Genomic DNA, 16,854 nt, shown 5'->3' with positions numbered 1-16,854 from the left:
AGAAGTGAAAGTTTATATGGCAAGAAGTACACGTATTTGTGGCAAAGAAATGTGAATTTTTCAGTGACACATGACCAGAAAATATGAAAATTCTTGAAGGCCTAAATGTTGTAAGACTACATGATTTGTTGAGACTATCCTTGTGATGATATATGAGCTTATGAGAATGATATACAAACTAATGAAGATGATTGTGATATGTGAGCTAAAGGAGGATTATAAAGTCTGTAAAATTCAAGATTGTGACAAATCAACTTGAGGATAAAATATGATAGTGAATGGAGGGCTGACTTGGGGATCTTATGGAGGAAGTTGTCTTGTTCTTGGTGTTGGATATCTCATTTGATCTAATTCTATAAGAAGAGGATTATTCGAGTTTTCCCCAATTGTGGGGTTTTTCCCTGGTTTGGAGCTTATATCTTGTGTTCTTGTGATCTTCATGCATTTTATGTTTTGGTAATTGCTTGATGAAGAATAAGTAATAAATTAATAAAAGGCCAATAAATCTCACAAGTTATTATCAAGCAAGGAAAATCAACCTTAATCTACAAACACATTGATTTTCCAACATGGTATCAGAGCTAAGGTCACTGGAAGACAACTAAAAGATCACCTTTGTTGGCATGTTTGAAGATACCTCTATAGCAACAACAATTAGATGTGAATACCATCATCAACTACAACAACCATCATTCAAATACATTCTTGATAGTCTCTAAAACTACTCTCTTTACAGATTGTAAATATTCTATGTGATTTATAAGTAGAAGAATGAAGTTTATCTCTGCACGAGGCACAATACATCTGTGATGAGAATTAAAGGAAGGGAATTAATATTCCTGTAAGATGAGATACTTAAAGGCATTTGTTCCTCACATGAAGGCAAGAAAAGAGGGTTGAATACTCCTGAGATAGACATAACTCTAGAAGCCTAACAAGGGAGGAGATCAAGTTTGTTTTGGGTTGATTCTTTGTGTTTTTGTTTGGACTATGGGTGGGAAAGCATAGGAAGTGAAGAAGGGGAGGCTAGGCTAAGACTCCTGAAGATAGAATATGAGTAATAAACAGAGGTAATATCTCTCCAACAAGGTGAGAATTTTGTGATGTAACAACTGGACTAATTTGTGATCTTTGGAGGGCCAAGTAGCCTACTTGGCAACCAAGATTAGGCTACATTCACCTAGAACAAGGGAAAAATAATTAGTGGCTATTGGAGTGAGTTTACATATGGTTTAAGGCTACTTAATATTTCCCTATATAGGGCATAGTTCCTCATAAAAGTCATGCTCAAATCTGTGGTGCTTTGGGAGAGATGAAAGGACGTATTCTAGGAGTACAAGTGTAGGATTGGGGTCAAAGTTTTGGACAGTGGTTGGAACATCCTGTTGGAAATAATGTTAATACTGAGAGGGTGGTGAATCAATATTAAGGCTAATTTTCATTTTTTTAATGCCAAATTACTTTTGTTATTTAAACTTGGCAACCATCCATATACTCAGTAGCAACACATAATAAGGAAGCAATATGAAATCAACATACAAGAACACACCATGAGCATCATACACATGAGACACAAGGTTTTATGTGGAAACCCTTTAGGGAAAAAACCACCAAAGCTTGTTGTTGTTATTGATGTAAAATAAGATCACTTACTTTATTACATCAATCTGTTTTGTGAGCACCCACTCACAAGAAGCACCAACTTCCTTTGATTGTTTGCTAGCACCCACTAGCAGGAAGCACCAAATCCTTTTTGTAGACACCTATCTAGCTTACTAGAAGCACCATGTGAAGCACCAACTTACAACTCATTGGATTTATGCAAGCACCAACTTGCTGGAGGCACCAACCCCCAAGCCTTCTAAAGCACCCACTAGAGATGGAAGCACCAACTTCCTGTATGTAGGCTCCAACCCACTCTCAAATAAGAATTGAATGTTCTCTGTAATTGGCAACCACTGTGCCTGATCTTAGCTTTGTTCTCTGCTCACTCTGCAACAACACACTGATTTTCTCAACAAAAGTCACTCATCACAATCTACACAACTCTTTCTTCTCTGCTCTTCATCAACATACAATTAGCTCTTTTCCTCTTTCTCTCCACAACACACACATAGACCTCGGCCTTATTTCTCTACATAGGCACCTTTGGCCTTCTTTCTCACACAATGTAGACACCTTCGGCCTTAATCATAGCAGTGCAGCTCTCGGGGTCTCTTACCTCTGCATAGGCACTCTCAAACTTTCTTTGCAGAACATGCTCTCTCTCAGCCTTACACAATAGTGCACTCATGCATATCTTTTCCACTTATGTCACTAGCAACAATGTTGCTTCCCCAAAATTTTCTCATATGAGCTACTAGTTTTTTTTCCTCTGTTGCCTACTAATCAATGTTGCCACTCTTGTCCATTATTCACACTGCCTGAGTGTACTTCAACGTGGATTTTCCATTTTGTTGTTGTGTCTGACTTGGTCTCTACCAATTCATTAAACATGAGAATGGGAACTTGAGAGTTTCTCCATATTGGGAATGAATTCTCAGTCCACTTGCACACTCCAACCAGGCACAGTCCTCTGTGTGTACAACTATCCTATCATTAAGGCTCTCCATGCTTAATCATGGTTTCACACAACTTGGTTATACTTTGGGATGGATTCTTTGTGGACCATTGTCCTCATTTCCTTGTCTCAGAGTTTTCTATAGATCCATTTGACTCCATGAACCAACTCCGCCAAATTGCATTTGTTCTTTGGTAGTTGACCCATTCATCCACTTAACTCACTCAGGCATGCATCAAAGAAGATATGGCTTGTTTTACCTCAAGGCAGACCAAAAACTATTTCCTGAAGATCATGGTCCTTATTACCTTGACCTAGTGATCTTTAACAATCATCATTAATCCTGAGACCAACCCCTCTGCTCATGCATTCAATCTCGCAATTTCTGACTCATACACCTTTAATTATTTGCACTGTCCTATCAGAGAAATTCCACATTGTTACTCCATAGTGGTACAATGTTCTGATACTCCTCAGTCCCTTGGCACTTAGCTCCCTAATATTTTACTGTCTCATATAACTGGACTAGTGACAATCAAATTAATGCCATATTGAAGCCCCCTTTGGATCGTAACTTCTGCGAAGTTCCTATTGCACCTTAACTCCTTCTTCTTAGCCCTTAACACATTTCTCACCATAGGACTGAGGCTTGTGACCTGCCGCTTAGCATTAAGGTGCAAGCCTTCAGACTCCTGTCAGGGGCCAGTCTCTCTTTGTTAACTTCTCTATGCCCTTGGTCCTTTGAACTCTCACGACCATGTGCCAGTGTAATATCGGAAGCCCCCTTTATCAAAACTTTTCCAAACTCCAACTACGCTAGAGTTCTGATATCTTAATCCTTCGATTTCCAATCTCTGATATGATGTCATCACTTCCACATGGTGACTCCTTAGAGGTGACACATGTCACCCTGTTCTAGTCCATTAGACTACCCAATACGGTTAAATATGCTCGCGATGTGTCCTATCATATTGCCACATCATGCTGACGTCAACTACCACTGTAGCTTATTGGAGCCACTCATACACTGCCATGTGTCCTGTTGGAGGAAGAAGAGGGTTTGTCAACCTTTAGTTATGCACCAAAATCCTTTGTTAATCTTTATCGGCATTCCTCGGTGCTTTTACAGGCTTATCGACACTTACCGATATCGTAAGTTTATGCATTTTACTCTCTTGAAAAGGTTTCAATATTGTGATCACCGGGGTTCCAATTTCCTCCAACCTCTGGTACACTGCACCTCCAATTATCGATATCATTGATTATTTTGACACATTGACATCTCGATCTCTGATATCGTGCTAAGGTACCAAGCTATGATGTGCCTCTCGCGCCAATCCTTCATTGTTCCGATCTCTAATTTACCAATACGTCGATTATGCTGACCTTCGATATTCTGATGCATTGATATCCTGGACTTCTGATCTATCGATATTTCTACCTTCCTAAGGCTTCTCAAACCTGAAATTTAGTAGACCATATCTTTTGATCCAGGGGTCCATTTTTTGACTTCCTCATATCGTTGGAAAGCTTGTTCAGAGCAATTTATAATGTAAAGAGTTTGATATAGGATTTGGGTCCTTCTGTAGTGTATAAAATGGCTGCAAAATCTTTGCCACTCTTTGCTCCTTAACACTTATTCTTGTGTTTGGAATCTTGAAATTCCAATCACCATAGTCATCATTTTATGGATTCTCTAGTAAGCCTGCTACTATGATGATTATTGACATGAAGCCTACAACTCCCATGGGATTCCATCTGGGCCATCACTGTGATCATCATTTTTTGGCTTCTTCAATAAGCCTGCTACTATGATGATTTTATACAAGAAGCCTGCAGCTACCATGGGATTCCATCTTGACCAACATAATAGTCATCATTTTATGGATTTTCCAATAAGCCTACTACTATGATGATTCTCTACAGAGCACTGCAACAACCGTGGGTTTTGCCTCGGTCCATCACTGTCATCATCTGCTACGACAAGCACCCATGCTAGTCTAGTTGACATCAATGCCAACACTCTTGCCAACAGTTAGGCAATTCCAACTTCCCAACACATCTCCCTAGCATGACTATTGACATCAATGCCAACACACTTGTAGATATCTTCACTAGGCCACTGTCCATCCGGACATTGCTAATTGTCCAACAATCTCCCCTTTTGGCATTGATGGCAACACTTCATCCTTATATTCACTTTGATGGACAAACCCCATGCTACTTCCACACATATTCTTGCATGAGCCACTAATGGATTTCTCTCTTCTACATAGGTCATCACATCTTCTTCACAAATTCTCTCCCCCTTTGACATCAATGACAAGGGGCTACAATGTTGTTGTTTTCTCCCCATGCAGTCACTAGCTATGAATACCAAAGTCTAGCTACGCATTATGTTCTTTATACATCTCCTTAAGGACTCATCACTGCTGCTACTCCATAAACTGGGCATATGTGATATGCTTCCCCTAAACATATACTGCCTCTAATTTGAATTCCTCTAGTCTTGGACACCTTATGGGTGCTTCCTGAATACTCTCTCCATTGATGCATATTTTATACCAATTAAAATAAATTGATACCAATTAAACTGCTCATGGTATTGCTGCTATTGCTAATACGAATTAATGATGATGCATTTCGGCTCACACTTCACTGTTGTTGCTGCTTCTGAGACTATTCTTACTTCACTACTTCCGAGATTGTGCTCACATTATTTGAGCATCTCCACTTCTCCCCTTAAGATCATACTTATACAATAGGGACTGCTTCTCAACTAATACCAATTACACCAAAGGAAATGATACAAATGGAACAATGTACAAGGAAAACTCTAATACTTTATTTCAGAAAGAAATGTCTATTTTCACACAAGGTTACTCATCATGATCCCAAACTATCAATTGATATAGTGATACCGAATGAGCGTTAAGGGACATGAAAACCTTGCACCAATTGTGTTTCATGAACACATGACTGTTATGCATAATCAAACTCACAATTTAAATGAAATAAGGGTATTTCACCCAAGATGAAAACCTTTAATTTTCTTAGCAATCTTCCTTTCTAAGGCTGCCAATTGTTTCCTGCTACTGCTTATCAACGTAGCTCCCCCTGAGACAATTCTCTTTGACCTCCTGCTACTACTTTCTTGCCTCTGCATGGGGACTGACCCTGTGGACCTAACTTGACTATGAGCTTATTATCATTCTGAACTTCCATTGTAGCCCACATTCTTCCCACAACATAAGATATTGTTGTGTAATCTTCATGTTGGATGCAATCCTCTTTTTCACTGTTCATATCTTCAAAATAAACCAATTTACTGTAATCAACAAGAAAGCACAATCATACCTTCATCAATCAGATGCACCTTTCTATTCAGTCCTTTTAGCTTCTTGCATTTTACTTATTCGGCCTCCCTTGAGGCCATTCTCTTCCTTCACTGAAGATAAATAGAGGATCTACTCCCCCTGAACAGATCATCCTCCTTCTTCTTCCAAACCTTCAATGGTTGAGTCTTGACAAAGGCTTTAATCTCCATATTCTTTTTTTCCCACATTTTTGATTTCTCTCGGCTGCACATTGGTAGAGGAAACTTCTCTTTCACCTCCTCTTTCTTCAGCGAAATCCTCTTGATGCCTTTCTACCTTATAGAGAGGTCCATCACACGGATAAGAGGATCATTCTTCTGATTTCTTCCTCCTCTTTTCATCTTTCTCTTCTCTTTTCTGCAACTAGCTTTCTTGTGTTCGATATTTCCATAGTCGTAGCATTCAACATGGATTCAAACATGGGCAGAGGAGCTACTCTTTTTGACAACACTTTTTTCAAAACTCCTATCGTGTATAACATGCCTACTCCTAGCATTTTTTTGCATTCTTGGGTTTCTGCTACCCGAAACATCTTGTTTCCTTGCATGCCATCTACAGTATATGGCTTTATGCCCAAAATTATTGCAAGAAAAAAAATACCCATAAAATTCTTTTGATGAATGAGGTTACCTTTTCTTTGAAGGCTTTGTCCTTAACTAAGAAATGACCTTTGTTGGTTCTTCATGTGCCTTCCATGATGATTTTCATTACTACCATGCACTCTTCCTTTCAGCTACCTAGCTCTCTTTTGCTTCTTTTCTTGTTGCTGCATCTTATCCTCCTATCGCTGCCTTTTCTTCTTTCATTGTTGCTAATTTCCATGTTGTTGTTTTTGTCCAACAACCTTTCTTTCTTTGTTGTTGTTGGAATCTTGAACTCCCTTTACATAGGAAGTTGACCCCTTAGGCTTCAGAATCTTGGAGCTTGGTTTTTCCTTGAAACCCAAACCAATCTTTCTCTCCTCAAGCTTCTGATATTGAGACAACTATATTTTTGACTTTTTCTAAGTCATGTCTCAATGAGATTGCTTCTTTTGTAGTCTCTCATAATAAGCTTTCTTCTCACTCAGCTGATTGGTTAAGATCCCAGTCAGTCTACTAGCCTCTTCTTGTTGAGCATTTAGATCAACTAATGTTTTGCTCAACCTTTCATTCTCAAGCTCATAAATTTTTAGTTGCTCCTCTTGCTTGAGATTTTCCTCTGATAGGTCCTTGATCTCCTTTAGGGTAGAGACCATCTTCTTTCTAAAAAATATCCTTTCATCTAGATATTTTTCCTCACTATCAAAGGTGCTAGCTGAGTTATTGCAGATATCTAAGCCCATATTTGTGTCCATGGAGTCTTCCATAGGTCTAAGAGTTGTCCCTTCTTCATCACTTTTAGTGATACCCCTATTCTTTCCATGGGATGTACTCTCTTCTCTTTCAGAGGATCCCTTATTTTCTATTGTTACTAAAATGAGTCTATCTTCATTAAAACTACTAGATGCGTGACTCTCTCTATCTTCAAGTGATTCACATGAAAATCTAGATAATGAATGATCTATTTCTTCACATTTATCACAAAAAAATAACATACCTTGTGAGCAACATGGTCTCTCCTCTAAGACATATTCATCATCAACACGAGTGTGATGAGCAGAAGCTTCTCCATGTTTTGGTTCAATGCTAGAGCAGAAGGGCTCCTTAGCCTTTTCTTGAGCCACATGGCTATCTCCACCATATTGACTTACAGTTTGTCCAAAACTTCCTTTGCTGACTCACAATGCCTCACTTTATAAGCATCTAGCTTAGATAGCCCCTTCATGATAATATTATGGGCTTCTTCATTTTGCTCATTGTTTTCTCCATTGAATACAGAGAGCCACATATCAACATCCAAGGCCATTAAGTCGGTTACCATTCTAACCTTCCAGAGCTCATAGTATGATCCATTTAAAATGGAACTCCTTCTACTATCAGCTAAACTTGATTAGTCATTGTTTCCCTTTGATCTACCTTCTAGCGATTAAGCTATTCCTGAATGAACCTTGCTCTGATACCAATTGTTGGAAACAATCTTAATACTGAGAGGGGGTTGAATTAGTATTAAGGCTAATTTTCATTTCTTTATTCCAATTTACTTTCTTATTCAAACTTGGAAACCATCCACATACTCAGAAGCAACACATAATAAGGCGTCAATATGAAATCAACATACAAGCACACACCATGAGCATCATACACATGAGACACAAGGTTTTACGTGGAAACCCTTTCGGGAAAAAACCACCAAAGCTTGTTGTTTTTATTGATGTAAAATAAGAGCACCTACTCTATTACATCAATCTATTTTTTGAGCACCCACTCATGGGAAGAACCAAGTCCCTTTGATTGTTTTATAGCACCCACAAGTAGGAAGCACCAACTCCCTCTTTTTGTAGACACCTATCTAGCTTACCAGAAGCACCATGCGAAGCACCAACTTGCAGCTCCTTGGATGTATGAAAGCACCAACTTGCAGGAGGCACCAACCCCCAAGCCTTCTCAAGCACCCACTAGAGATGGAAGCACCAACTTCCTGTATGTAGGCTCCAACCCACACTCAAATAGGAACTGAATGTTCTCTATAATTGGCAGCCACTCTGCCTGATCTCAGCTATGTTCTCTACTCATTCTACTCACTCTGCAGCAGCACATTGATCTTCTCAACAAAAATCACTCATCACAGTCCACACAACTCTATGTTCTCTACTCCTCATCAGCATACAATTAGCTCTCAACATCTTTCTCTCCACAACACACACACAACTCTCAGCCTCTTTCTCTCCATAACACACATGCAAATCTCAACCTTCTTTCTCTACACAAGCACCTTTGACCTTCTTTCTCTACATAGGCACCTTTGTCCTTCTTTATCACACAACACAGGCACTTTTGGCCTTACTCACAGCAACACATCTCTCGGGGTCTCTTACCTCTGCATTTCCACTCTCATCCTTTCTCTACAAAACAATCTCTCTCTCAGCCTTACACAACATTGCACTCACATAGAGCTTTTCCACTTAGCTCTCTAGAAACAATGTTGCTTCCCCACACTTTTTTCATCTGAGCTATTGGGTTTTGTTCCTCCGTTGCCCAGTAATCGATGCTGTCATTCTTGCCCTATATTCACACTGCCTGAGTGTACTTCAACATGAATTTTACATGTTGTTGTTGCATCTGACTTGGTCTCTGCCAATGAATTAAACATGAGAACGGGCACTTGACATTTTCTCCATACTGAGAATGGATTCTCAATCCACCTGCACACTCCAATCAGGCATAGTCCTTTGTGTGTACAATTCTCCTACCACTAAGGCTCTCTATGCTTAATCATGGTTTCACATAGCTTGGCTTTACTTCGGGATGGATTCTTTGTGGACCATTATCCTCATTGCCTTGTCTCAGATTTTTCCGTAGATCCATCTCACTCCACGAACCAACTCCATCGAACTGCATTTGTTCTTTGGTATCCAACCCATTCATCCACTTAACTCACTCAAATGTGCATCAGAGCACAGAGATGGCTTGTCTTACCTCAAGGCAGGCCCAACACTCTTTCCTGAAGATCGTGGTCCTTGCTGCCTTGACCCAACGATCTTTGATAGTTGTCACTAATCCTGAGATCAACTCCTCTGCTCTTGCATTCAATCTCACAACTACCGACTCATATGCCTTTAATTCTCTGTACTGTCCTATCGAAGAAATTCCACATTGTTACTCCACAGTGGTACAATGCTTTGATGCTCCTTAGTCCCTTGGCACTTAGCTCCTGGAGTGTTTATTGTCTTATATGACTAGGCTAGTGACCATCAACTTAATGCTATATCGGAGCCCCCTTTGAATCGTAACTTCTGAGAAGTTCCGATTGCACCTTATCTCCTTCTGCTTAGCCCTTACCACATTTCTCACCATAGGATTGATGCCTATGACTTGCTGCTTAGCATTAAGGTGCTAAACCTTCATACTTCTACCGGGGCCCATTCTCCCTTTGTTAATTGCTATACGCCCATGGTCCTTTGAGCTCTCATGAAATGTGCCAGTATAATATCAGAAGCCCCCTTTATTAGAACCTTTCCAAACTCTAACTGCTCTAGAGTTCCCATATCTTAATCCTCTGATTTCGGAGCTTCGATATGACATCATCGCTTCCACATGGTTACTCCTTAGAGGTGACACATATCACCCGATTATGTCCTATTAGACTACCCAATACGATTAAATATGCCTACCAGATGTCCTGTTGCATTGCCATGTCATGCTGATGTCAACTACCACTGTAGCTTATCAGAGCCACTCATACACTGCCATGTGTCCTGCTGGAGGAGAGAGAAAAGGGTCCGCCAATCTTTGGTTATGCACCAAAATCCTTTGTTAATATTTTTGACATTCCTCGATGCCTTTACAGGCATATTGACACTTACCGATATCACAACTTTATGCATTTTACTCACTTGAAAAGGTTCCGATACTGCGATCCCCGAGGTTCTGATTTCCTCCAACCTCCGATACACTGCATCTTCGATTGCCAATATTGCCGATTATGCCGATACATTGACATCCTGATCTCTGATATCATGCTAAGGCACCAACCTTTGATGTGCCTCTTGCGCCAATCCTCCATTTTTCTGATCTTCAATTTGTCGATATGTTGATTATGCTAACCTTCGATATTCTGATGTGTCGATACCCTAGACTTCCGATCTGTCAATATTTCTTCCTTCCTAAGGCTTCTCAAACTTGAACTTTAGCAAACCAAATATTTTTATCCAGGGGTCCGTTTTTCAACTTCTACATATCATTGGAAAGCTTGTCCAGAGCACTTTCCAATGTAGAGAGTCTGATATAAGCTTTGAGTCTTTCTGCTACCTATAAAATGGCCACAAACTTTCTTCCACTCTTTGCTCATTGACACTTCTTCTTGTGTCTGGAATCTTGAACTTCCAGTCACCATAGTCATCATTTTATGGCTTCTCCAGTAAGCCTTCTACTATGATGATTCTCACATGAAGCCTGTGGCTCCCATGGGATTCCCTCCAGGTCATCACTGTATTCATCATTTTCTGTCTTCTTCAGTAAGCCTACTACTATGATGATTTTCTACAAGAAGCCTGCAACTACCATGGGATTCCATCCTGACCAATACAATAGTCATCATTTTATGGTTTTTCCAATAAGCTGCTACTATGGTGATTCTCTACAGAGAACTGCAACAACCATGGGTTTTGTCCTGGGCCATCATTGCCATCATCTGCTACGACGAGTACCCATGCTAGTCTGGTTGACATCAATGCCAACACTCCTACCAACAGTTAGGCAATGCAAATTTCCCAACACATCTCCCCAGCATGACTGTTGACAACAATGCCAACACAATTACATATATCTTCACTAGGCCATTGACCATCCAGATAATGCCAACTGTCCAACACATCCAAAGAGAAACTCGTTATAAGAGGAAGAGCATATGATTAGGTTGCAAGACTTGAAGCCCACTAAAGAAGATGAGGAGACTTGTTTTAGGCTACTTCGTGTGATTGTTTGGGTAGATTCAAGAAGAGGAACAAACTGAGATCTAGAAGAAGTTTTGGGACTGCTTATGCGAGTTTTTGGTGGCAGATCTCTCAAAGAATTAGACCATAATTCTTTGATATTGTTAAAGGTGGTTGAAGCATCAGTTGAGAGATGGAGGAAGGTAGATTACCCTTATACAATACTACAATATAGGCCAAGTACATCAAGGTTTGTAGAAGAGAGTTGAGCGAAGTCCTAAGAGGTGATTTAGACTAAGGGTTGTAGCAGCTACTACAATAACCCTAACCAAGGCCAAGATCCACAGGAAATAAATCACATGTTAGAAAAGAAAAAAGCAAAAGGAAGTTTCCTATGTTGAGGTATGTTGTTCTTCCTAAGTTTATGGTTTTCTATTGGATGAGGTGTCCTAGTTTAGGACAGTTTGAAGGACATATTGTGGTTTTTAGGAGGGAAACAAGTAAGTGTTCTTATGTGCCCTATTTTAGTGCTCCTTCAAATGGTGTGTTGTCCTTAAAGGTTAGTCCTAAACTCTATGTTAAGTTTCTCATGAACAATGCATAAAATGGGAGGTTGAGACCATAACTGAAGAGATGTATGACCACATTGTTTTTTAAGGGCATCCTATTCTTCAAATGGCCCGTATTCAGCCTCAGAGAATGTATATTAGTGAGAGAATATGGGAAACAATGTAGGGATCATATAATGAAGGATGAAAGGTCTCGTCTTGGACAATTAGAGAAGTATCCTATGTATAAGAAGCCCTAAGTGTTGTGGATAAGTGGCAAAATAGTCACAACAAGTGGGTTATACATTGATGCCTTAAGGATTGAATTTTGGAGAAATCCCTAAGGAGAGTGACAGAAGTTGACTTGTTATAGAGTTAAGGCAGTTTTTGGTAGCCATAGGAACAATCTTATGAAAGGACCAAAATAATGGAAAATGGGAAGATCTAGTGTCAGATGCAGTAGGTGAAGACCTCAAGTACAAGATCATGAAAGAATAAATTATGACTTATTAAGAGTCAAATTTGGAGCCCTAGTTTAGAAGTTGCAGATGCGAAAAACTCAATGATAAGAGGGTTGATTGAGGATTATAAAAAATATCTCCATAGAATAATAGGTAGTTGATCTAAAGGAAGTATAAGTGCTTCTGACACAAGCTTCGACTTGTTGATGCACTCTCCCTATTTCAGAGGGAGTGAGCATGAATTTATCCTCTCAGGTTGAAAGGGAGTAAGGTTGGAAACTTGTGTCAGGTACTTTGATGGATTAGGGTTGATATCCTAATTCAAGTACAAGGACATGGATAAGGAGGATGGTGGATTGGATAAGCATCTTGGACAAACATTCTTGAGTCATGTACTGTGATGGATTAGGGTGGATATCCTAAGTCAAATACATGGACTTAGATAAAGAATGGTTCAAAGGATAGACATTTCCTTGAGGTAAATGGTCCAATGGAGGGCATACTTTGGGTATCCTAGGTGGAGTATGTGCCTCAAAGGGGCATTATGGTGTCCTATGGAATGCCTCCCAACATTGTGCTTTGATCTTGTGGAGAGATAGAGTGCACCTGTCAAGGCCTTGGTAATGTGACAACGTTGGCTATGATGATACCATCATCATTGATGCTTATCAATCTAGATCCCTTCTTATGTGAATATTTCAGCTTGAGATAGACCTATTGATTCATTATGAATACATCCCTAGTTAAGAGGGAGTGTTGGAGAAGTAACCAGGTTTGATCTTCATATTTATCTTTCTAATTGTAAAAATTAGAAAGAATAAAATTATTATTAATATTATTATTTATTTAGTTAATCATGTTCTTCAAGCTTCTATGTTTTTATTGACTCAAAGAATTAAATTTGGTTCAGAGTCCATTTGGACTCTTTGTAAGAAAAAGGAAAATATTTTTTGTTTAGTCAAAAAGAGTTAAATTGATCTCCATAAGACAAGTCGGCTCACTCAAAAGGATGTGTTTGTTCACATGTAAGATCAACTATGTATTACCGTGAATCCTACACCAAAGAGAAAGCAATTAGTGGTGTTTTTTTGTAGCAAGTTTGTTGGTGTTTTGAAATAAGTTCATTGAATTTTTAGTGATAAGAAGTGTGAATCTTCTATGGAAAGAAGTGCAAGTTTCTATGGCAAGAAGTACAAGTCTCTGCGGCAAAGAAATGTGAATTTTTCAATAACACATGACTTGAAAATATGAGAATTCTTGAAGGCTTAAATTCTGTAAGACTATACGATCTATTGAGACTATACTTGTGGTGATATACGAGCGGATTAGTATGATATATGAACTGATGAAGTTGATTGTGATATGTGATCTAAATGAAGATTATAAAGTATGAAAAATTCAAGCTTGTAACAAATCGTTTTGAGGATAAAATGTGACAGTGAATGGAGGGCTAACTTGGGGATCTTATGGAGGAAGTTGTATTAGTGTTGGTCTTGGTCTTGGATATCTCATTCGATCTGATTTTATAAGAACAAGATTGTTCGGGGTGATGAAAAATTGACTAAACTTAGACAAGGGTGTGAATCAGTTTAGCATATTAATGGACATTAAAAATTAGTTTCATTAAACCCATTAACAGAAACATTACATGAGAAACTTAACAAATAATGGCCAATAGATTGAATATGTGAACGACAAGTAATAAGGGAACCAAAACATCACATGAACACATAATAACAACACATATTGACACCAGATATATGTGGAAACCCATAAGGGATAAAACCATGATTTTATTATTGTTTTGATGCAAAGGCAAGCTCCTACTCCTTATTACATCTGCTTTTCTGTAGGATCCAACCTACAGGAGGTTTCTACCTCAATTTTCTGCAAGCTACAACATGCAAGGAAGCTCCAACTCCCATATGTTTTCTGTAGGCTACAACCCACAAGAGGCTCCTACCTCAACAGAGCCCAACCCGTTGTTTATCAAGCCATTACTTGAAAGGAGACTATAATCCCCTGATGCAAACAAGACACAATAATGTTTTGGCTTACCTAGTCATAAATTCTGCATATCTCCATCTTAATTTCTGCCTCTTAGTCCCTTCAAATCTGCTTCACATTAGCTTCATATGTGCCAATTAACTAATGCATAATACCTCAATGATTTCTCACACATTATCCCACTCTCTAACTATTCAGTGCCTTCCAAAATCACATCTTTTAGAAAGATAGTTTGTTGGTTGTTTGTATCCCACATAGGAATATGAAGTGAATATGCTTGACTCTTTGCCTTCGACTCATTTGTTTCCAAACTCTTCATATCTTGAATATTAGAACACAAAAATAAATAATTCATCCAATATTAATTTCAGCCACATGTAATGATTAAATGCATCAACCTAATGTCAACATCAAATAACAATATTTATCATTAATGCATCACAACAATCTTTGCAACATCTTTTCCTTTGCCTTGGAGTCTTGCCTTTGCATCACAACAATCCAACTCAATCAACAATTTCACATCACAACAAATCCTTCAATGTAGAAATCTCTACAACATTATCAAAACATTTCAATGTATCACAACTAATCCTCCTCCTTCTGCTCCTTTGCATTGCTGATCTTGTTCATTAGTATATACATTTCCTTGTTGTTTCTCCTTTACCTATTGTTGCTCCTCCATTGCTCCTTGATGCTGCTCCTTTATTGTTCCTTGTTGGTGCTCCTTTTCCTATTGCCTCTCCTTAATTTTTCCTTGTTGCTACTCCATTGCATCTCATCTTTTGCTTCTTCCTGCGCCTTTTCCTTCTTTTGCTGTTTTTTGCTCCTTGCCTTGTTACCTCTTCGCTGCTCCTTTTTCATCACATCTTTGCTTCTTTGTTGCCTCTTCACTACACTTTTTCCTTCTTTCCCTTGTTGTTTCTCTTGAATACATTGTTGCTCTTGTTTCTACTTTTCCATCAATGACAATAACGCCAACAATACCCCCCTTTGGCATTGATGGAAACATTGTGATCTTCCATCTTTTGTCTTGAGAATCAATTTCAATAACTACTGCTTACCTCCCTCTTTTACGTCAATGGAAAGGGGTTCTCCACAATTGTTCAGTTGTATGTAGTGATATTTTTTGATGTGATATACTCTATTATTCCCAAAAACATGATAAAAATTGCAACATCATTCGAACAACATTTCTCCTTATTGCATAATAGATGACTATTTGTAACTTGAAAATGTTAATGAACCCTATATTGCATTCAGGCTCTTTGAAAGATCAGCTGGATTTTGTCGGGCTTCAGATATCAAAGATTTGAAAAAGATACAAACATAGTTCATTTGATTCAGATGCAATGGTTGGTATGGTTTCTAGGTCCAAGCCACTCAATGATAATGCCTTCATACACATCAACACCAAGCACATTCCAATTGATATCAACTGATAAGGAATTGACACTGTCTCAACATATTGAGAATCATTTTGGAAGGAGAATTATAAATTCATTTATTCAAGACAAAATTTAGTTTTGCATATTTGCTTCCCACCATCTATGCTGAGAGAGAGGAATTATACACTTGTTAGTCAAGGTTACCACGACACATTTTTGATGCTCCTAATGAGGACACATTGTAAAATGTTAGGATAATATAATATGTAAGTGTTGTGATATATATGAGCAACACACAATTGCAGAATACCATGCAAATTGATAATGTCAATGCACTGTGGCATTTCCAATCCACCCATTGCAACAACATTATAGTAAGCTAACATAATATCCAATGTTGTTAAGCTCAACAATATAATATCTAGTAATATAATATGTTAGTGGTGTCTCCCCCGAGCTTGACAATACTGATTTTCACTAAAGAATAGAAAAGAATGGCATAAAACTACTCACAGACCTACCATGGAACTAAGTTTCAGTTGCATCATTTTATGAATTCCATGAGCAAGAAACGTTGAAGGGAAATTGTGGACTGAACACGCTAGTGGAGATATTAAGTAGGGGATTCTTGATTGGTGTTTCTGCTATTCTATGATTGATGCTCATACTTTATAGAGAGTGGTAAGACACCCACATGGTTTATTATACAAACATTGATTACTTAGTCTTATCTAATGTTGCATCTCTAATGGTTTCCAATAGGTCCCCATATGAAAGATCTACATAAAGATATTCTCCACTCTTAGCTCTCTTGCTAATAGCCAAAAGTATGTTTGCAACTCAGACTTGTTTAAGAATATACTAATATGGTTGCACATTGCCTATATGTTCTGATCTAGTTACTAACATCCAAAGAGCAGTTGCTGCACCACTTCCCATGCAGACCCGCCTTCTGTAGAGAAATTATATAATAATGTTGCATGAATTAATGCTAACCATTT

This window comes from Pinus tabuliformis, chromosome 2_2 (genome assembly GCF_031772625.1).
Source record: "Pinus tabuliformis cultivar Carrire ecotype Pingquan chromosome 2_2, CPIR1, whole genome shotgun sequence".
Classification (NCBI taxonomy): domain Eukaryota; kingdom Viridiplantae; phylum Streptophyta; class Pinopsida; order Pinales; family Pinaceae; genus Pinus; species Pinus tabuliformis.
The sequence above is the reverse complement of the archived record's forward strand: the minus strand, read 5'-3'. Positions refer to the sequence as shown.